General features: G+C 43.8%; 1 non-coding gene across 1 annotated transcript; it reads left to right on the top strand.

The window, feature by feature from the left end:
* The first annotated feature begins 3,703 nt into the window (after positions 1 to 3,703).
* On the top strand, positions 3,704 to 3,793 carry TRNAY-GUA (transfer RNA tyrosine (anticodon GUA)). The gene is given in 2 exon segments: positions 3,704 to 3,740; positions 3,758 to 3,793. It is a non-coding gene; the product is annotated as a tRNA-Tyr (tRNA).
* The last annotated feature ends 2,853 nt before the right edge of the window (positions 3,794 to 6,646 follow it).

The following is a 6,646-nucleotide window of genomic DNA, read 5'->3' as shown; positions in this document are numbered from 1 at the left end:
TTTAATCTCCTTCCTCTGAAGCATCAGGGATGGTCATAACTGGAGAGGGGCATTGGTGGGTAGGGCCCAGGCTCTGAAGTGGCACCAAGCATTCTCTCTCTCTCAGGTGTTTGGCTGGCTGGTTCTTGCTCACATGCTCAGTCTAACTGATTGCCATAGGTGGGGTCAGGAAGGAATTCTCCCCCCCACACACACACTCAGATTGGCAGTGATCTTGGGGTTTTTTTCACCTTTCTCTGCAGCGTGTGGGTGTGGGTCACTTGCCAGGATTATCTGGCTATATCGCACTTACTCATTTCCTGTCATTGCAGGGGCCTCAGGCATTGCACCTCAGTCCCTCCTGTTCTCTGCCTCCGGCACATAATAGTCTAATCCCCCGTGGGCTGTAATCCTTTGTTTCTCATTTCGGTTGTGGGGTTAGCATGCAGGTGCTGGGTGGTGCTGGTGGCCTGTGATTTACAGAAGGCTCAGATTAGTTGTTCCAGTGGTCCCTTCTGGTCGTAACCTCTGTGACTCTAAATCACCGGGGTTCTGTGTGGATGCAGTAATCTGAAGTTGCAGGAGTGGGACTTAGGTTCCTAAATAAAACTCTGGAAACCAAGGTTTAAAGAGCCAACTTGGGGTTCTTATTTTCTTGTGCCTCCCAGCTCCCCATCGTTTATTTATTCCGTTACTTTTATGAAGTAAGGACGGATGCTCTATTTCTGAGTTCGGAAGGACTCATGGTGGAGTGACACTCCAAACGGGAGTGACGCTCCAAATGGGCGGAAAGAAAATAGTTCAGGATAGGCTTCCACCCCGTTCTCATTCCTGCCAAATGGCTTTTGTGTCTATTCACAATGTAAACATCTGAAAGCAGCAGGGTTTAGAAAGAAAACAGGCTGCACAACTCTAGAAAGCAGCTCTGCGCACATCTGCTAAGCAGTACCTGTGTGTGACGGGGGAAGGAGGTGAGAGAGAGTTCTTGATGGGATATTTTTGGGCTACCTATAGACTTCAAGGATCATATAAGGGGCTCAGTCATGAGCCTGTTGTTCTCCCAGGCAGGGTAGTCAGGGGGCCCAAGGAGACCCCACGCTCTCTCTGTGATCTACAGGCTTCACTGGTGTCTGCGGTGGGAGCAAAGCAACTACTATTCCCTCCCACCTACAAGCTTGATCCTGCATCACTGAAGTCAATGGGAGTTTAGTCTCTGACTCCAGTGAGCGTGGGATCAAGCCTTAAGTGGGCAGGCAGTGAGTGGGTGTAGCCAAGGCCCCATGTCCCTCAATTCCATGCTTCACCAGCAGGCCCAGAGGGGAAGTCATCTGTGCCAAAAAAAAAAGGTCGGGTGCTGACTAATTACCTCTTGGAGCAATGGGGAAACAGGAACCGGATTGTGATTCAGTCACAGTCTGGTTCCTAACCTGCTCCTGCTGCACCACCATTACACACCATGTACATAAAGTTACAATTCAGCCGGCAATGGTGACAATGGTGAGGCCAATATCGGTGTGATTATACTTTAGTTCTCATTCTCATGGGGCAGGGAAACCAGCAGGGAGAATCCCTCATGTTGTTTTCTCACCCCTATAGCCGATTCAGCAGCAACACTGCTGGGGTTGTTTTCATGGGTGGGGGCTAGAGGTAATACCCACACAGTGCCAATGGGTAATGGTGGGAGTTGAGGGACATTAATGGTGTTCTTAGGAGACCCCCAGAAGAGAATCAGTTAGGACCTTGTATGATTTTTACATGCTATACACCTCTACCCTGATATAACGTGACCCAATATAACACGAATTTGGATATAACGTGGTAAAGCAGTGCTCCGGGGGGCGGGGCTGTGCACTTCGGTGGATCAAAGCAAGTTCGCTATAACGCGGTTTCACCTATAACGCAGTAAGATTTTTTTTTGGCTCCCGAGGACAGCGTTATATCGAGGTAGAGGTGTAGTATCAATCATATGTATTCTCTCCTTGTAAGCTTGTGAAAAGTAACGTGAATACTGATATTGAAGATGCTGTCAAGCCACCACAATAGGCGTTTGACAGCACCATGCAAACCAGAGATAGGGACAGTTAGTGCAATCAAGAGCTTGAATGGTCTCATACCAATACAGTCACTTAATACAGATATAGAAAATGATGTATCAGGGTCTCTTTCTTTCTGCTTTCTGTCCTGTAAGGATTCATGTTTAAGGGAGTTACCTAAAGCTAATCTGCTGGAAATATGCTAATTTTTACGATCGAAGAGCATAACAATTAAGCCCAGTTTCTGCCAAGGAGCTTCTGGGATTTAGAATTAGTAGCTCTCTGTTGTGAGAAGAAGCTGAACCTAAATCAGAGGATAACAATCACATTCAACTTCTAGCGATGAGTCCTGGGAACACGGTGTTAAATTTGCTGGCAACTGGTGGATTTTCATTGTGCAGGTCTGTAAACAAACATATTACCTTATCAAGAAGTCTGAGCTTGGTACAAATCCAGGTGGTTTCATTACCCTATCAAATCTTAACAGTGGCACTATAAGATCAACCTTTGTTTTGCCAAGAGCCATGAAAAAGACAAACAGCACTGCCTAAAATCGTTAGTATTTTATTTAGCTGAGAGCCAACCTGATACAGTGCCAAAGTTTAAAAAAAATAATTAAGTGTTTAGGGCTGGTGGAAGGTGACAGATAAAGATGATAGGGAATAAATGCCTCAATTTATCAACGAACAGCTACAGTAATAGCAGTGCAGGTTTCCCCAAACTACTCTGCAAAATATGTACTGTTTTTCTTGATTTAGCCTTTATGCAGTGCTGTTGCTGATGGATAATATAGACGTTGGGAAGAGTTGTACTCAAAATGGGCTAGATTCAGGAAGGGTGCATAAGAAGATTATTGAGACTGTAAGTTCTTTGGGGCAGGAACTGTCTTTTTGTTGATATGCATCCGAAGAAGTGGGCTGTAGTCCACGAAAGCTTATGCTCTAATAAATCTGTTAGTCTCTAAGGTGCCACAAGTACTCCTGTTCTTTTTGTTCTGTGTTTGTACACAGCCTAGTACGATGGATCCTGGCCCATACTTCGGGCTCTACTGCAATACAAACAAATAATGGGAAAGGAACTAGAAATTATGGGCTTAATAACTACGGGCAGGAATTACTGGGTGAAATTCTGCGATCTGTGTTATACAGGAGCCCAGACGATGGTCACAGTGGGCCCTTCTGGCCTTAAAAATCTATTCAAGGTACAGTAAAAAGGCCATGGAGGGCGCAGAGCATTGAAAGCTGCTACATGAAATTCAGATCCAAATCTTCAGAGCATGCATGTGCTCCATATCAGTGTTTCGGGACCTAGACCCTCAGACAGTGTAAACAGGCATTGAAGTTAAAAGAGATCTCTTCAGTGGTTCTAGATTTTTTTTTGTAACTTACTACTGTTACAAGTATCCTCTGGACTGAAAGCAAGTAGAGAACAAATCTCTCTTATTCATAGTAGTATTTTTCAGCTAGTTTACATTGTGGTATCACTGTGGGCCGGATTTTCAGTTATTTAGGTCCCTAAAGATGCAGATAGATGCCTAGTGGGATTCTCAAAAGCACCTAGGCACCCAACTCCCATTCAGATCAATAATTGGAAATTCATCATTGATTTCAATAGGTATTAGGCACCTAGTGGGATTTTCAAAAGCACCTAAGCAGGTTAGGTGCCTATCTGGATCTTGTCTATCCTGTCTTCCTTCGATAGCTCAGTTGGTAGAGCGGAGGACTGTAGGCTTAATTCTCCAGGGAATCCTTAGGTCGCTGGTTCAACTCTGGCTTGAAGGAACTGGCTTTTGTTTCCTTCATCACACATTGGGGTGGGAGGGATGGCTAAACCCAGGGTTATGAGTTCAATCCTTGAGGGGACCACTTAGGGATCTGGGGCAAAATCAGTACTTGGTCCTGCTAGTGAAGGTAGGGGGCTGGACTTGATGACCTTTCAAGGTCCCTTCCAGTTCTAGGAGATAGGATATCTCCATTAATTTTTTTTTGAGTCCTACATATCTGAAAATCTGGCCCTGTGTGTATAGTCAGTTTCACTCTTTCCCCTTGTACAGCCGCTGAGTCGCTTTCCACGTTGGTTGGCTAAGTCTATCACACAGCAACAGGGAAGAGGAAGAACATTTAAAAAAATAGGAAAACATGATTTAGAACTACCAGAAAGTGTCCAGTGGATAGGAGCGAGTGTCATGCCTCAAAACTATTTCAACATATTTTTTTTTGAAAATTATTATTTGTAGCAATATAAGTCCAGGAGCTTCAAGGAGACCCCATCATGGACCAGCACCTCACTGTGCTTGGCCCCATACAGGCATAGAACGAAAAGATAGTCATTGCCCCAAACATCTTACAACCTACATTGATGTGAAACTGACTAGATTTTGTGATGACCGACTCCCTTTAACACACCTAGGACACTGAAATAGAGCCAGATGTTTCAACTGCCCAGCACTCACAACTAGGTCGGATTTTCAAAAGTACTCGGCACCTTTCATTGTAGCACTTACCCCTGAGCACCCACCATGATTTTGAAAATCTAGATGCTTATTTAGATGCTTAAATGGGAGCTGAACTCTTTTTGGAAAATCTGGCCCTCAGTAAATAATATCAGTGATTAATAGTAATTAATAAAGAAATGGAAGAGGCCACTATGATCATTGACTTAAAACAAAGTTAAACGGCTACTTTAGCAAAAAGTTAATGGACTATGCCCCTTTTGGAAAGAGAGGAAGAGGCAAAGAACAAAAATACACCTAATTGTGAAGAACACTCTTTGCATCCAAATAAAGCAATGTCCTTGCCCAGCTGTTAAAAAGAAGCAGAAATTAAATACGAGTTGTTCCAAATATGTAAGATGCAGAGGCTGCCCAACGCCTGCTTCAAGCAGAAAGAAGTTTTTCGGGTTGCTTCACTCAGGAAGCAGTGACCCCCAAACTCCATCATTAGTAACAATAATTAGAAGGTGCTATAAGAGGGAGTATATGGATGATTGCACCTAAAACGAACAGTCTCATTAATTTATTACAGATTTTTAACTTGGCTTCATTAGGACATGTCTGTTGAAGGCCATTTAGGACTCTGAGGATGTGTCTGTGCTTTAGATTCCCTCCATGTTGTCTAGCAAAAGGAAGGGAAGAGCTCTTTGTTGTCCACTGTGACGTCTTGTGCATAGCCACTGTCAGTCTTCTAATCAAGGGAAGGTGGTTTATGGAAACCAAGCGCCTGATTCCCCACTGCCTTGCTCCTTGTGTAATCATTTGCACAGTGAGTGCATAGTTTCACAGCCACTATCTCCTTCTGCTTGGGCAGCATCTTACCTCCACTTGGCACTCCCTTTGGACAGGTGCAAAGGACTGCACAAGGTACAAAGCCCTGTGAAATCAGGCCCCAGGCCTATAGAACAAGTCTCCATAAAATAATGTATTTTCCACCTTCAGATTCAGTTCTTTACACCATTGTTTTGTGTCAGTTGGGGAGCTCTGTTCTCTTGCTTTCAGTCTGAAATCATCCAAGGCTGATCACCTTTTTCTTTTTTTAATTTTTATCATCAATCCTCCCTGTGATGGCACCTGGTCCTTTGCTATTTCCGCTGCTGTGATCACAAAATCGTACCGTGACCTGGGGATATCAGGTGAGCTGCTCCCATGCTGCTCAGTGAACTCTCTAGAGGCAGGGCTCTTTGACTGCTGCAGCTGGTTGCCTTATTCCCACTTGTGTGATGACTTCCCCCTAAGCGTGTGGCCACCAGAGCCACAGCCTGTCTTCCAATGAAAAACACAAACTGCAATTGCTCTTGTCCCATTGGGCTGGAAAAGCAAGTATATAGTTCCCCAGGATAACCCTGTTTTATATTACCGTGACTCCTGTGGCCAGTTTGAGTTTAAAGCTGTAGGCTCACATTAGACCTGATCAGATCTCTTTTATCTCACTCAAATTGAGGGGGCAGGACTAGTCCTATGCAGTCGGTAAGGGTTGGAGGATCGGGCCCTGAATTATTCACTTTCTTAATACAAATCAAAGTAACCTTGCTTTCCTGGTTACATTTTATTTAAATTGTTGGGGAAAAAACCCAGTTTCTATTGTTGTATTTTTAAAAGACATTTTGGATGGGATTTTTAAATGTGCCCAGCATTGCTTTAACTATGAAGTCAATAGAAGTCTTACTTATTATTGTTTGTTATTTGTATTGTGGTAGTATCTAAGGGCCACTATCAAGGGCCCCATTGGGCTAGGTGCTATAGCTTCATAACAAAAAGATGGTTCATACCATCATTACAATCTAAGAATAAAACGTGAGACAACAGATGCACATGACAAACAGACGAGCACAATGTAGCTGTGAGACAACTTCGATTAGCGTAATAAGCAGCAGACACACCAGCCATCTAGCCGTTGTCAAGTGGTTTGTATGACGTAGGAGGGTTTTAGAGACCGCTGTAAAGAAGGATAATGCAGTGGTTTTGTGGGTTTTTATTTTTTAAACAGCAAGCTCTTCCCAAAAGAAGTGATCAAAAAAACCCATGAAGATGCTTGTTAGAAACGACTGGCTTCAGTTAGACCAGTGCTAAGTGCTTTTGAAAACCCCACCTTTAGCTTCAGGAACTGAATTAGGTGCTTGTGGTAGGTGCTGGATTGGAA

This window comes from Chrysemys picta, chromosome 5 (assembly GCF_011386835.1).
Source record: "Chrysemys picta bellii isolate R12L10 chromosome 5, ASM1138683v2, whole genome shotgun sequence".
Taxonomy (NCBI): domain Eukaryota; kingdom Metazoa; phylum Chordata; order Testudines; family Emydidae; genus Chrysemys; species Chrysemys picta.
Note: the sequence above shows the minus strand (reverse complement) of the source record. Positions and strands in the feature narration are given on the sequence as shown.